The sequence below is a fragment of the Mesocricetus auratus genome, unplaced genomic scaffold, assembly GCF_017639785.1.
Source record: "Mesocricetus auratus isolate SY011 unplaced genomic scaffold, BCM_Maur_2.0 Super-Scaffold_100022, whole genome shotgun sequence".
Lineage (NCBI taxonomy): Eukaryota > Metazoa > Chordata > Mammalia > Rodentia > Cricetidae > Mesocricetus > Mesocricetus auratus.
The window spans coordinates 18,120,228-18,136,636 of NW_024429203.1; the positions used below are offsets into that span (position 1 = coordinate 18,120,228).

Genomic DNA, 16,409 nt, shown 5'->3' on the forward strand with positions numbered 1-16,409 from the left:
TTATTAATTAAAGAAATCACTATAGTAATTTTTAAATATTTAATAAGGTAAATATAACAAGCATAACAGTCTTATGAATAGATTTGTTACATCCAATTAGTTCATTTCACGTATAAAATAAAATCTTATAAGACCCAAAGAAGTACTGAAAGCAACCTTTGCCTATTTTCAGTTATTAAAGAATTTAAAGGAAAATCATTACGGCATGATGTTAAAAATATGTATCTTAATAGGTTATAGTCAATGGGATCTGAAAACTCTGAATGTAATTAATGCTCAGCACAAAAATTTCTTCTTGAATATCTTTATATTTATCATACACATATACTATTGGCAAGTCCTTTAACTTCTTTTAAAAATACTTTATTAATTGCTATTATTATTGTGCTTGTTTACATGATATTTATTCACACAGGTCTATGCCATGGCTCACTTTTGGATGCCAGAGAATAACATTTCAGAGCCTGTTCTCTCCTTCCACCATGTAGATTCTGAGGATGGAAAATCATCAGTGTCTGTACCCTCTAAGTCAACTTGTCTGCCCATAAGTGCCTTCATTTCCAAGAGAGTAGTGTGCATTGCTTTTCAATCAGATATCAAACACATGGGAGTATGATATATGAATTAATTATTTTCCAATACTATTACTCATCCAAGATATCAAATATGATTACAACAGTAATAAAAATTTACCAATGCAAAGATTTCAATATGTTTATGACAAAAAGCAAACCTTATTGATAATCTTAATATTATCCCCAAGTAAAACATGAATCTCCTCAGAATAGTTTCAATTTTCCAATTTAATTTCTAGCTCTTCTAAAAGTCACTTCCACATATGTATATAATTTGTTCCTATTCTACATCTAGACTTACTGACTTTTAAAATTATATCAACTTTAAATATTCTATACTCAGTTACATTAATTAATCCAGTGTCATTACATTCTCTTTCATTATAATATTTAGAAATCATGTTATATTGCAGATACACTGTAGCTTAAAACCATTAATATATTCTGAAAATTATTTTTCCATCTCTTAAAATTTATTTACTATACAACTCTTACTTCTATGAAAAACTTGATGCATATAGATCTCTTCAGGTAGCAGGCAGAGAATGGAAGTGCTTTATAAAAGATTAAACTGTAAAACTATAAAGATTCAAAATAGTTGTGCATTTGAGAGCCATTAGATTAAGTAAAGCAGTGTAATGCCACACTATATTCTATTGCTAACGGAACCTCTTCTTTTTTGAGTAGAAATTTATCTTTTGCATTAACATTTTTATAACAACATTGACATCTTTATTTCTCAGGCTGTAGATCATGGGATTCAACATAGGAACTACAGTGATATAAAACACAGATATCAATTTACTTTGGCCCAGAGAGCTGGCTGATGATGGATGGAGGTACATGAAACCTGTAGAACCAAAGAAAACAGCAACAGCCAAGATTGTGGGAGCTGCAGGTGCTGAAGGCCTTGGATCTGCCTTCAGTGGATTGAATGTGGAGGATGCTGACAATGATGAAGACATAAGAACTAAGGATGGTCACAGCTGGTAGAAGAATGTTAAATGAACCAAAGGACCGTGCTAGTACTTCATTGATAGAAGTATTAGAGCAAGAGAGCTCTAGTAATGGAAAAAGATCACAGAAGAAATGGTTTATTTTATTAGCCTTACAAAAATGCAATCTTAGCATAAAGACAGTGTGAATTGTGGCACTTATTAAGCCCATGCCATATACCCCAGCTATCATCCAAAAACAGACCTGATAGGACATGGTTACTTTGTAAAGCAAAGGGTTAGAGATAGCCACATAGTGGTCCTATGCCATTGCAGCCAACATGCTACATTCAGCAACAGCAAAAACACAGAAGAAGTAGAACTGAGCATTGCATTCTGGGTAGGGGATGACATTTTTCTGTGTCACAAAGTTCACCAGCATTTTGGGAGTAATGACAATGGACTGACAACAGTCAATAAAGGACAGACTACTGAGTAAATAAGGCATGGGTGTGTGCAGCTGAGAACTAAATAGAATCAAGATGATCATGCCCAGGTTTCCCACAACTGTAACCAAATAGATTCCTAGGAAGACTAGGAATAGGGGCAACTGGACCTGTGAATTCTCTGTTAACCCAGCAAGGAAGAACTCAAAAATTCTTTTTTGATTTACTTCTTCCATGTTCTTCTGGAAATTCTATGTAAGAAGAATTTTTAAAGTAGAAGAAAAATTTTGGTATCCATTCTCCTGTCACTCAATGATTTTTAAAACAGAATTCAAATAGTTAGGTATCTCCAATTCTCTGTCATCCTATTTTCTATGTATCTGTCAGAGATTTTGTAGTCCTGGACAAAAGGAGATAGTAAGATCATACTTCTACAGATGTTTACATACCTGTGACTTTGTCATAAGAATTATGCTTACTGGTACCCATTTCCTACCACATGCAAAACATTCCACCACTCTATTGAGTGTTTCAAGTGTTTCTCATGAGAAAGGAAAATTATTATAAAACGAGATCAATAACAAAACTCCAGTTAATGGTGAACAAATCATGTATTTACATTAAAATAATAGAATTAGCCACCTCTCCACTTTATTCTAGATTCAACAAAAAAGGAACTTAATGGCTAGTATGTTGGAAATTAGAAAGATAAAATATCTACTAATATTTGTTTAGCTGTGGGTGTCTGCCTCTGCTTCCATCAGTCATTGAATGAAGGATCTTTTACCCAGACTCTCTGGCAGTGGGATTGAACTCCTGGACTCTAGTGACAGAAAGAGAGGACTGATGAGCAAAGGGGTCAAGACTTGGCTGGTTTAACCCACAGAAATAGCTGACCTGAACAAGAGGGAGCCCTTGGAACCCAGACCGATGGCTGGGAGGACAGCATGGCATGATCCAGATTCCCTGAATGTGGATGTCAGTGAGGAGGTCTAGGCAATCTATGGAGCCTTGGGTATTTATCCCTAGCAAACAAAAGGACGTTGGGTGCCCATAAACCCACAAGAGAGCCTGGACTCTTGGGGGATGGCCTAGGACCTGCCTTGGATGAAATGACAGTCTCTAGAGATTGCCCCATGGAGGGCCTCGCCCTCCCTGGGGATAGGAGTTGGGATTGGGAGGGGGACTGGGGGGCCTGTGAGGGGGAGCGGGGAGGAGGGGAGGGAGAGGGAGCTGGAATTGACATGTGAAGCAAGCTTGTTTCTAATTTAAATTTTAAAAAAATGAAAAAGAAATTGGAAAAATATCTCCTAATATGTGAATATAGTTATGTATGTCAAAAATTCAGAATCTGTTGAAGAGAACTGTTAAATGAAAATTAGCAGTATGTCATGATAATAGTAGTAAACAAAAATCACAGCATAGATTATAAAATTTTAAGAAAATTACCAATAAACCTTAATGAGAGAGTTTGTAGTTATTTGTTTGACCCTTCATTTTCTTTGACTCAGCAGATACCATTGTCCATCTTTCACAGATGACAGCTATCCCCTTTCTGGGTCAACTACAAACTAGAAGGAAAAGCTTCATATTAACTATAGTTTGATACTCCTAACTCATACCTATTTGAAGCACTTGATTATATGGCAACACCAGACTATTAGTTTCTGAACAACTTTTGTTTTAAGAAGATACCTCTTCTATTTTAATACTTGTACATACATCTCTACTATAAAAGCTGAGAATAATAATCTGTGACAAAACATGCCTTCAAAATTGGAATGCTAGAAACTTAGCATGATTTAGTGTACTGAAGAAGCTGACAGCACAGGTCATATGGAAAACTGATTAATACTCTTATGACAGCTGATTAGTGACCATAGGTGTGGGATCCTAAAATTGGACTAATCTGGGTCTTCTATATCTGCTTCTTTCTTTGGAACTCTTGGTCCTTTTGTCTTCTGCCACATCACTATTATAGGGGTTTTTGTTATTTCTTGACCTTCTCTGTCTTCAGAAACTTATGAAAAGATAAATACAGCTCTGATCACTATAATTATCTTCCTGCGGTATTCTGTTACAACAACAAGGACAGATCAAGACAGGCAACCTTCTATGTCTATATCTCTGAGTTTTTTAATTGGCCTATTTTGCTGTTTTTTCTCTCTTGAAAAACTGTCCCAGGAAATAATAAGTTCTGTCATAGGAGCCACATCGTCTCTTTCTCAATTATGGTAGATATCACAATATTTGTGGACTTGGATCCATTTTATTTGACTCACTTTCCCTGCAGCCCAGTTCTAGCAAGCATGCTTAATTCCATTGCCTTCTGTTCAGCTATCCTTGTCTAACATTAATGATCGTGCGCATATGTCCTTGGTGGAGAATCCTCAATACCATCTTTCCATCAGTTATCTTAGGCTGCTATTGCCACAGACATCTTAAATATGAATAAATCATAAGAAAATGTTATTGAGGAGTAAAAAAGCAAGTATATTTAGCATATATAATTTCATTGGTTTAGACTTTTTAAATATTCATCTCACCAGCAACATTAACAATAAAACTAATGTATTTATCACCTCCCCAAGTTTGTGTTTGTGTTTATCTGTATTTTTGTAAGAATATCTGATATTATATTTACTGTCAAATAGCCTCCATTATGCAATATCATGTTTTAAACATTCAGCATGATACTAAACAGAATATTCTTTTGAGTATGTCAAAATAAATAACTGTTTCACCTGACATACTTGAGACTATGAACTCATTGAATTTGTGTAACATGTATCTTCTCTCCCCAGGTTCTGAAAACCATTATTGTAGTTTCTGGCTCAGTGAGTTTTCCTTCTATAGAAAATTCATGTGAGTGGATCTCTGTCATCTTTTCCCTTTTAAAACTGACTTATTTATCATAGTAAAATGTCCTTGAGGTTTAACAATATTTTTTGAATCAGTGAAATTTCTATTATAGGAAAAGAAACCCAAAGATTCATAGCTATTTAATATACATATATAATTTTAATTCATTCACTATTACTACCTACAAAAAATAAATGAAGAAACTAAAGAAGCAAGGTTTTTTTTTAAATTTTATTTTCCAGTTTAAATTTAGATAAGAAACAAGGTTGCTTCACAAGTCAGTTCCAGGTCCCTCTCCCATTCCCTCCCTTCCTCCCGTGCCCCCCCTCCGTTATCCCCTCATTTCTCCAGGGAGGGTGAGGCCCTCCATGGGGGTGTGCATAGTGTGTCATTTCATATAGGGCAGGGCCTAGACCCTTCCCCAAGAGTTCAGGGTGAGAGTGCACCTCACATTGTTCTATGGGAGTCCAAAGTCCGTGTGTATACTTGGGATGGGTACTGATCTGCTGCCCAATGCTCAATAGATTCCCTAGGCCTCTTCACTGACACCCAGATTCAGGGGGTCTTGATCAGTCCCATGCTGGCTTCCCAGGCTAATGCTTGGGATTCAAGAGTTAACCTTTGTCTGGTCAGCTGTTTCTGGGGGTTAAACCAGCCCAGTCTTAATCCCTTTGATCATCAGTCCTCCCTCTCTGTTACTGGCTTTCTTGAGTTCAGCTCATTACTTAACCAAGGGAGTCTGCCTCTTCTTCGATTAGCCACTAAATGAGGTTTCTGTTTCCCAGACTCTCTGGCCATAGGATTGTAGGCTGGCACTCCCCAGATCTATGTCTAAAATCCATATATGAGAGAGTACATGCCATGTTTCTCTTTTTGTGACTGGGTTACCTCACTCAGGATGGTTTCTTCTAGTGTCATCCATTTGCCTGCGAATCTCATGATTCCATTATTTGTTTCTGCTGAATAGTACTCCATTGTGTAGATGTACCACATTTTCTCTATCCACTCTTCTGTTGAGGGACATACATCTAGGTTGCTTCCAAGTTCTGGCTATTACAAATAAAGCTGCTATGAACATAGTGGAACAAACATCTTTGTTGTATGAATGGGCATCTTTTGGTTATATGCCTAAGAGTGGAGTTGCTGGGTCTTGTGGTAGGTTTATTCCCATTTTTCTGAGGAATCTCCATACTGATTTCCAAAGTGGCTGAACCAGTTGGCACTCCCACCAGCAATGGAGGAGTGTCCCCCTTTCACCACATCCTCTCCAGCATAAATTGTCATTGGTGTTTTTGATTTTAGCCATTCTGACAGGAGTGAGATGGTATCTCAGAGTTGTTTTGATTTGCATTTCCCGCATGGCTAAGGATGTTGAGCACTTTCTCAAGTGCCTCTCAGCCATTTTAGAGTCCTCTATTGAAAACTCTCTATTAAGTTCTGCAGCCCACTTTTTAATTGGGTCCTTTGAAGTTTTGGAGACTTGCTTCTTGAGTTCTTTGTAAATTTTGGAGATCAACCCTCTGTCAGATGTGGGATTAGTGAATATTTTTTCCCATTCTGTGGGCTGCCTTTTTGTCTTGCTGACTGTGTCCTTTGCCTTACAGAAGCTTCTCAGTTTCAGGAGGTCCCATTTATTAATTGTTGATCTCACTGTCTGTGCTACTGGTGTTATGTTCAGGAAGCTGTCTCCTGTACCAATTCGTTCAAGGGTACCACCGACTCTCTCTTCTAAGAGGTTCAGTGTGGCTGGATTTATGTTGAGGTCTTTGATCCATTTGGACTTAAGTTTTGTGCATAGCGATAAACATGGATCGATCCGCATTCTTCTACATGCCAGTCTCCAATTATGCCAGCACCATTTGTTGAAGATGCTTTCTTTATTCCATTGTATATTTTTAGCTTCTTTGTCAAAGATCAGATGTTCGTACATGTGTGGGTTAATACCTGGGTTTTCAATTCGATTCCATTGGTCTACCTGTCTATTTTTGTGCCAATACCAAGCTGTTTTCAGGACTATAGCTCTATAATAGAGCTTGAGGTCAGGGATGGTGATGCCTCCGGACGTTGCCTTGTTGAACAGGGTTGTTTTGGCTATCCTGGGTCTTTTGTTTTTCCATACAAAATTGATTATTGTTCTTTCAGGGTCTGTGAAGAATTGTGCTGGTTTTTAATGGGGATTGCATTGAATCTGTAGATTGCTTTTGGCAGTATTGCCATTTTTACTACATTGATCCTACCTATCCAAGAGCATGGGAGATCTTTCCATTTTCTGAGGGCTTCTTTAATTTCTTTCTTTAAAGATTCAAAGTTCTTACGATACAGGTCTTTCACTTGTTTGGTTAGCGTTACCCCAAGGTATTTTTATGTTGTTTGTGGCAATTGTAAAGGGTGATGTTTCTCTGATTTCTTTTTCAGCCCTTTTATCATCTGTATATATTATAGTAGGGCTACTGATTTACTTGAGTTGATCTTGTAGCCTGCCACTTTGCTGAAGGTGTTAATCAGCTGTAAGAGTTCCCTGGTAGAGTTCTTTGGGTCATTGATGTAAACTATCATATCGTCTGCAAACAGTGAAAGTTTGACCTCTTCCTTCCCAATTTGTATCCCCTTGATCCCCCTTTGTTTTCATATGGCAATAGCTAGAACTTCAAGTACCATGTTGAAAAGGTATGGAGAGAGTGGACAGCCTTGTTTTGTTCCTGATTTTAGAGGAATTGCGTTGAGTTTCTGTCCATTTAGTTTGATGTTGGCTGTTGGTTTACTGTATATAGCTTTTATTATGTTTAAGTATGTCCCTGTTATCCCAGATCTCTCCAAGACCTTTATCATGAAGGGGTGTTGGATTTTGTCAAAGGCTTTTTCAGCATCTAGTGAGATGATCATGTGATTTTTGTTTTTCAGCTTGTTTATATGGTGGATTACGTTGATGGATTTTCGTATGTTGAACCATCCTTGCATCCCTGGGATGAAACCTACTTGATCGTGGTGAATGATTGTTTTGATGTGTTCTTGGATCCGATTTGCCAGTATTTTATTGTGTATTTTTGCATCAATGTTCATGAGGGATATTGGTCTGAAGTTCTCTTTCTTAGTTGTATCTTTGTGTGGCTTGGGGATCAAGGTTATTGAAGCCTCATAGAAAGAGTTTGGCAAAGACCCTTCTGCTTTTATTGTGTGGAACACTTTGAGAAGAATTGGTATAAGCTGTTCTTTGAATTTCTGGTAGAATTCTGCACTGAGGCCATCTGGACCTGGACTTTTTTTGGTTGGGAGACTTTTGATGACTGAAGAAGCAAGGTTTTAATAGACAATTTGTTATATAAGATAGTTACAAAATACAGGTGAAACTAGAGACCAGGATCTCAAAGTTATATGAATTCAAATAGATTCTAATTTAAATATGTAAGTTGCTAACTTTAATTCTGTTTGTTTAACACTCTCTTTAAACAGCAAAAGATAGCAAAATTGCTATGACATTTATTATAAATGGTAATGAATATTTATTTGCTGATAATGATTCAAGTAGATATTGTCAGGATGTTTTATAGACCAGTATTAAAACCAATTTGAAAGTGTTAAGCATACAGTTTCCTGTGGCCTTCAGAATAGAGAGACAAAGAAACAAATGATCTGCTCTTCAGAAGTCTACAGTCTATAAGGGCATAGGAGGGCAAACAAGACACAGGAGTAAATAATATATGGATTACCACAGCCACTCTGATACACTCCTTACTCAGGGGATGATATCAACAAAGGTAATTTAGATTAAGATAAAAAGTAAAACATTCTTCTGTTTTGGCCCAAGTATCATATGACATGACTGATAATGAAAAAACATTGAGTGTGCTCACAGGTAAAATTTACAATCTTCATTTATGTTTTACTCCTTACTTTAACACAATTTTGTTGTTGTTGTTGTAATAAACATTTTTTTCATAAGCAATAAAAGTGTATACAATGAAAACACTAACAAAAGTATTTTCATTATTTAAAACATCTTTAAAGTTTAAATATATTTGATCATATTCTTCCTCTCTCCTTAGTTATTCCATATTTCTCCCCTCTTTTCCCAACCAAATTTTAGTTCTTTTTCAATAAACAAACAAAAATCAACATAACAACATCCTCCCAAAGCTAAGAAAAAATAATAAACCAATGTCCCTCTTCCCATAAAACCATCAGAATGTATCCACAAAAATAAGTCACTCACACACACAAAACAAAATTGTGGTGCCCATTACATGTTGATCAACTACTCCTCAACATGAGGCCTGTTCTGGAGTGGGTGATATTCCAGTGCAACTCTATTGGAGAAAACTTACTTTTCCCATCCAAGCAGGAATAATAAGTGACAGTACAATTGTTGAAACTTTTAACTTATTCTCTAAGTTTCATTAATTCACTTATTATGAGACAGAAAAACTGTTTCACTGAATTTCGACATGATAAACAGAAGGAAAAGAACCCAAAAATGGAACAGGAATCAGAGATCCACACACTCGCTCACTTGGGCATCCCATAGAAACACTAAACTGGAAGTCATAATGTATAATAACAGGATCTGGTACATTTAATGCTCACTTTTATGCTTCATATGTTCTGAGATATCATTTACTTAAATATATTTTATTATTGTATTTATTATTTTAATTATTATAAATCACATTTTCTTCCTCATTAAGGTATGTTTATAGTAATTAATATCATGTCTTGAATTAAAAATTATTCAACCAGCTATGTTAACAATCTGCTTCAAAATTACTGTAAACAATCACATTAAGCTTAAATGAGTGTACACAAAAGAGTTTGTTGTTATTCTACATTATAAAGTATTGGAGAATGCTAAGGGAAACTGTGGAAATCAAGAGGTCTGGATATTAACTGGTTTCTGTACATGACAACAGGGAATGAGAGAAACCTCAAAAGACCACACCCACATATAAAGAGTTACAGGCAGTTTGTGGTGAAGAAACATCATGACCAAAAAACTTAAAGAAACAATAATTTACTTGTGATCTTTATTAGAGTTCCACATTTTTAGTTCATGCTCAAATGGTCCATAATATAGCATCTAGCAGGCAGGCAGGCAGGCAGGCAGGCATGTCACTGGGGCAGTTGCAAAGAGCTGCATTCTAATATACAGACAGGGATAGAGACAGAGAGACTAGTCTATTAACATGAGAACCTAGGACAGAATAAAAGAGTCTGAAGGTTTTTTTTTATCATTTTTTATTTTAATTTTAAATAGCTTGTTTTACATGTCAATCCCAGTTCCCTCTCCCTCCCATCCTCCCGCACTCCCCTTCCCCCCCTCCCTCCCACCCTATTGCCAAATCCTTCCACATAGGGGATATCTAGAGTCTGTCATTTTACTCTTGGTAGGGTCCAGGCACTCCCCTAAGAGTCCAGGCTGAGAGAGCATCTCTCTTTGTGCTATAGGCACATGAAGACAGTTTGTATACCAGGGATAGACACTGATCCACAGCTCAGGGCCCCATAGGTTGTCCAGGCCTTCTCACTGACACTCACATTTGGGGGTCCAGATCAGTCCCATGCTGGCCTCCCCACTGTCGGTCTGGGGTCCAAGAGCACTCCCCTGTTCAGATCAGCTGTCTCTGCTGGTTTTGCCAGCCCATCCTTTGCCAATTTGCTCATCACTCCTCTCTCTGTCACTGGGTTCCTTGGGTTCAGTTCAGCGCTTAATTGTGTGTTTGCCTCTGCTTCCATCAGTCACAGGATGAAGGCTCCTGGATGGTTATAGACATCAAGTTCATTATCAGGAATGGGCATTCGAGGTGGTCCCTCCACTATTGCTTAGCTGGCCAATTGGTGTTATACCTTTAGATCACTGGAGGTCACTCTGGTGCCTGATCTGTCTTCGATCCTATGATTCCCTCTTCCCCCTATTCTACCCCCACCCGAGTCTGAAGGTTTTTAACAGTTAAGGAAATGTCTTTAAACATACCTCTCCACCTTTCCAGACAGTCAATCTTGGGTGCTTTCTTTCTCTTTCACTCTATAAAGAAAAACGGCTTTGAATATGTGAGGGACGGAGTGTAAGAATTATCTGTTGAGCCACTATTCCTCAAAGCTGATTCTCAAGGTCATTTGTTGTTCCACTACAAATATCAGTTCTTGCGAACATTTTATATGTTAGGAACAGATAACAAGAGATTGGTCATGAAAAGAATAGTGGGAGTTATTACCTGGAGTCTCATCACATAAGATTCATCTCCAGGGAAATCAAGAGCCAGAATTAATATATATTCCCCAGTGTTTCTAAAGTGTGTAATATAGTCAGTGGTAGGATTCCTAGTACTGTTTAAAGTGCTGATTTTGTAAAAGTATCTAAGAAGCACTAAAATACTCCTGGAAATTAAAATATATGACACTAATGTTTCTAAAAATATTTTTCTCAAAAGGAAAGGAAAATTAAAGAGCAGATCAAGCAAAGAACTTGCACTCTGGTAGTCTCATTGACATCTACAATATGTACATAGATAGTTGTGAAACAATTTTACTTGCATAATTTTACCACGAATTTAATAAAAACAGCTGCCCCCAAGCCAAGTTACAACAATATGACTATCATAAACAATACCCAAGAAGTGTCAAATAAGACAAATAATGGAAAACTAGGAGGAGAGGTGTAGACTAGAGTACCAATTAAGACAGATGCCATCAGGAGCTATGGGGTCTTACTAAAGAAACTGATTATATCCCAAGAGGAGTAAGATGTTTAAAATCCTTGTTTTCAAGAACAACAAAAAGGAACTGAATGGGAAAAGAGAGTAAAAGACATTCAGTATGCTCTCTTCTTTATAAAAAGAAGGCTGACAGGCTAGCATGGGACTGACCCAGAGCTCCCTGAATGTGGCTGTCTGTGAGGAGGCCATGGTAATCTATGGGACCTTGGATAGTAAACCAGTATTTAGCCCTGGCATACAAATGGAATTTTGGAGCCCATTACAAATGGATGGATGTTGTCTCATAATGGACACAGGGGGAATAATATGACAGACTTTGACGTTTCCCCATGGAGGGCCTAACCCTCCCTGGAGAGTGGAAGGGGAATGGGATGGGTGGGGGTGGTTGGGGGAGGAAGGGGAGCAGGGGAGGGTTAGAAACCTGGGATTGAAGCTTGTTTCTAAATTAAATAAAATTTAAAAATGGAAAAAAAGAAAAAATACAGAAAAAACAAATAATAAGAGGAAAAAGAGGGTAGACTTCTCATGAAATAAAGAGAAGCAAAAGAGAGGAGCTAAATATTCATATACATATGCAGCCATGTTGAATCACAAGCAAATATGAACAGTGAATTCATGCCTGGTTATTCATTTTATTGCCCTTCACAAGATTCTTAACTCCTTGTGGATAATAGTGATCTTATAGCTCACCCTATATTTCCACATTACCTTATATAGTTCTACATACTTGGAATAATTGGGTGGAAATTCCTATTCTCTCATTGGTTAGTTTAGTTAATCCAGACACATAGTTAATATTTCTTTGTTAATACAAGTAATAAAAATTCCAGCTAAATAAAATGTTAAGACAACTAAATCAAAGTGCATACATGTATTGATTCACTGATTACCATAATTTCTAAAATTGAAAAACATCAAATTCTAAAATGATCCAGGAAAATAGTATAAATAGAACCACCCATAAAGAGCATGCTGAAGAATTTTTAGAGGTGATAAAATTTTCAATGGATTAATGGACTTTGGATCATCACAAACAGAAGGGATTTCCAGGTATGAATCTAGAGATAATCATATACCTGTATCTCATGACTTTCAAATGACTATATACAGGTAGTAATTCCATGACTAGTGACAGGTGTTGTTACTTATAGTCATTTCCCACAAAGTAGAACAAAAAGTACTGTTTGATCATAAGGTATTTCTTTTTTCCAGCAATTTCTTTGCGGCAACTTTCTCAGACTATCATTAGGTACAGTATGGGCATAAAGATGGTATAAAAGATAGAGGATACTTTTCTTTGTTTAGAGGAAACATTGTAGTTAGTTTGCGTCAGCAACATTGATAGCATATTTCCCATGCTGCAGATCAAGGGATTTAGCATAGGTAAATTAAGCATAAAGACAGATGACATTTTCCCTTCGTCTTTGGAGATGACTAGGGATGACTGCAGACACATGAATGCTAAGAACACAAAACAGAGCAACAGCTGAAATGTGGAGAATGTAGCTGCTGAAGCCAATGGGTCTGCCCTCAGTAGGACTATGGAGGATGCTGACAATGATGATGACATAAGAGCCAAGAATGATCACATATGGGACATTCAGTAGGCATGGCTAATAACTCTTGAAGAAAGTACTGGAGAAAGGAAGCTATAGTAACAGCAAAAGATCACAGAGTAATGGTTTACTATATAAGTCTTACAGAAAAGCAATATTACCAGGAAGACAGTATGAACTGTGGCACTTAGTGAGCTCATACCATACATTCAAGTTACCATTCAGGAACAGACCTGATAGGACGTGGTTACACTGTGAAACAGATGGTTACAGATATAGACACCGTGGTCACATGCCATTGCAGCCATCATGTAACATTCTGCAAAAGAAAAGCACAGAAGAAATAGAACTAAACAGTGCATCTAAATAGGGGATTACATTCTTCTCTGTTATAAAGTTCACCAGCATTTTGGGAGGAATGACAGTGGACTGACAGCAGTCAATAAAGGACATCCACATCCTGCTGAGTAAATAATACATGGGTGTGTGCATCTGAAAACTAAACAGAGTCAAGAGGATCATATTCAGGGTTACCAACATTGTTTTTGCATATAATGTTAGGAAGCCAAAGAACACGTGCAACTGTAGTTCTATGAATCCCTTCTTTTTCCAGATATTTTGAAATTCTAAAACAATGATCTGTAGAAAGAGACCATTTTGTAATAATTAAGATATGTTTTACCTCTGCTTTAAGAGTGGTTATTGAGTATACCCAGTCCCTCACAAATTCAGACTTCTCTGATACATGTGATCATGTTATTTTCTCCATTGAAGCAAAAATTGTTTTTATGTTAAAATATAAACAGTATCTACTAGAAAAGACTTTCTACTTAATATAATGAACAGATCATTTTTATGTCTCATCACTTTGGTTCTGTTATCCTGGAAGTTTAGGTTGTGTACCATATTAGAAAGAAAAATGTAGAGGTGATTGTCCAGATTCCCATCAGAACAGAATAGCCTCTAAGCCTTAGGTCCTGGAGCAAAACCCCAGGCACTTCTCCCACCCATTTCAGCCACACTAACTGGTCAGCAGGAAAGACTCTTGCAGGCAGGCTACTCCAAACATCCCCCCACTGGACCCTGAAACCTACAAGTCCCAACTGTTCCCAATTCCACCTATCCCATATGACTTCAGCAAATCCCTGAGACACAGACATTTACTGCACAAAGAAGACTGACATGAATGACCAACTTCCCATCTAGATCAAACAGCTTCTAGGCACTAGATCCCATGGCAAAACCCCAGGCCCCTTCCCCCACCCATCTCAGCCACAGTAGCCAGTCAAAAGGAAAGACTCCTGCAGACAGGCTACCCCAAACATCCCCCCAAGAGACCCTGCAACCTACAAGTCCCACTCTGCCCTCCCAAAGCCACCCATCCCTCACACTCTCAATCACTCCTTGAGACAAAGGCATCTACTGCACAGAAAGGACTGAGAGAGAGGATGAGGAGATAAGATCAAGAGGAAAAGACACTGCCTTTACCAACTGGAGGGAGAGATGGGAAGATACCAATGCAAGAATACACTCAACAACCTAGACAGCAATATGGCGACACCAGGACCTAGAGGAACTACAACAGGAAGATCTGGACATCCCAATGCAGAAGAAACAGAAGAAAACAACCTTAAAAATAAGTTTATGAAGGAGAAAGACAGCCCTTAAGGAAGAAATTAAGAATTCCCTTAAAGAAATAGAGGAAAAGACTAACAAAAATTCAAAGAAATCAATAAATCCGTTAAAGAAAGCCAAGAAAACCAAGAAAGTAAAAAACATCAAAGAAGTCCAAGACTTGAAAATTGAAATAGAGGCAATAAAGAAAACACAAACTGATGGAATTCTGGAAATGGAAAATATGGGTAAACAAACAGGAACTACAGATGCAAGCATAACCAATAGAATTCGAAAGATGACAGAGAGAATTCAGGTCCTGAATAAGATAGAGGAAACAAAGTCATCAGCCAAAGAAAATCTTAAATCCAACAAATCCTTAACACAAAATATTCAGGAAATACAGGTCATCATGAAAAGTCCAAACCTAAGAATAGTAGGTATAGAAGAAGGCAAAGAGTCCCCTCTGCCCTCTGCCTTCTGCTCCCTTCTGCCCTCTGCCATCTGCTCCCTTCTGTTCTCTGCACTCTGCTTGGTGTGTGGACGCTGCTCAGGTCACAACTCCCTATATCCCCCTGCTTTGATCTTACTGGGCCTGCTCCATGCACCTAGAGTGAACCCACCCTGCCAGAAAGGACTTCCCTGAGTCTGGCCACAACTCAGTCTTGGCCCCCTTCTGCTCTCCATCCTTCACCCTATGATTGAGGTGATTGTGGGCTCTGCTCAAGGCCCCAACTCTCTACTTCCCACTCCTTGGATATTGCTGGGCCTGCCCCTTGCCTAGACTGTCTCAGAAACTCCTGCCTCCATCATGAGACCCATCAGAGTATTGAACCTGCTTGAACCCACCAGAAAAGAACTTTAGACCTGTATGTGCCAGAAGAGCAAGAGAACCTAAGTGCTCCTAATGGAAGAAGAGATACAAAGATGACAATATAAAAACACATCCAACAACAGAAAAACCAATATGACTCCACCGGAGAGTAGGGACTCTACACCAGGAAGACATAAATATCCCAAAGCAGATGAAGCAGAAGAGAATAACCTTAAAAACAACCTCATGATAGTGAGGATATGGGAAAATTTCTTAAAGAGACAGAAGAAAAAAATTAAAAAATGCAAGAAATCAACAAATTTCTTCAAGAAAGCAAGGAAAGCCAAGAAAACAGCAATCAATGAAGGAAACAATTCAAACAGTGCAAGACCTGGAAACTGAAATAGAGAAAATAAAGAAAACACAAACTGAGGTAATGTTGGAAATAGAAAAGCATCAGGAACTACAGATGCAAACATAACCAACAGAAAACAAGAGATGGAAGACAGAATCTCAGAAACCGAAGATAATGTAGAAGAAATAGATTTATCTACCAAAGAATATTTTAAATCCAAAATAATCTTTACCACAAAATATCCAGCAAATATGGGATATCCTGAAAAGGCTAACACAAAGAATAATAGGTATAGAATGAGGCAAAAAAGCCCAGCTAAAAAGTACAGAAAACGTATTACACAAAATCATAGAAGAAAACTTTCCCCACCTGAAGAACATGCCTATGAAAGTACAAGAAGCTTATAGAACACAAAGCAGACTGAACAAAAAAAGTACCCTTGCCACATAATAATCAAAACACCAAACATACAGAATAAAGAAAGAATATTAAGAGCAGTGCAGAAAAAAAGGTCAAGTAACATATAAAAGCAAACCTATCAGAAT

At 37.6% G+C, this 16,409-nt stretch overlaps 1 pseudogene; it reads right to left on the bottom strand.

The window, feature by feature from the left end:
• Window positions 1–589: 589 nt before the first annotated feature.
• Window positions 590–2,192, bottom strand: LOC101843850 (annotated as a pseudogene).
• Window positions 2,193–16,409: the final 14,217 nt, after the last annotated feature.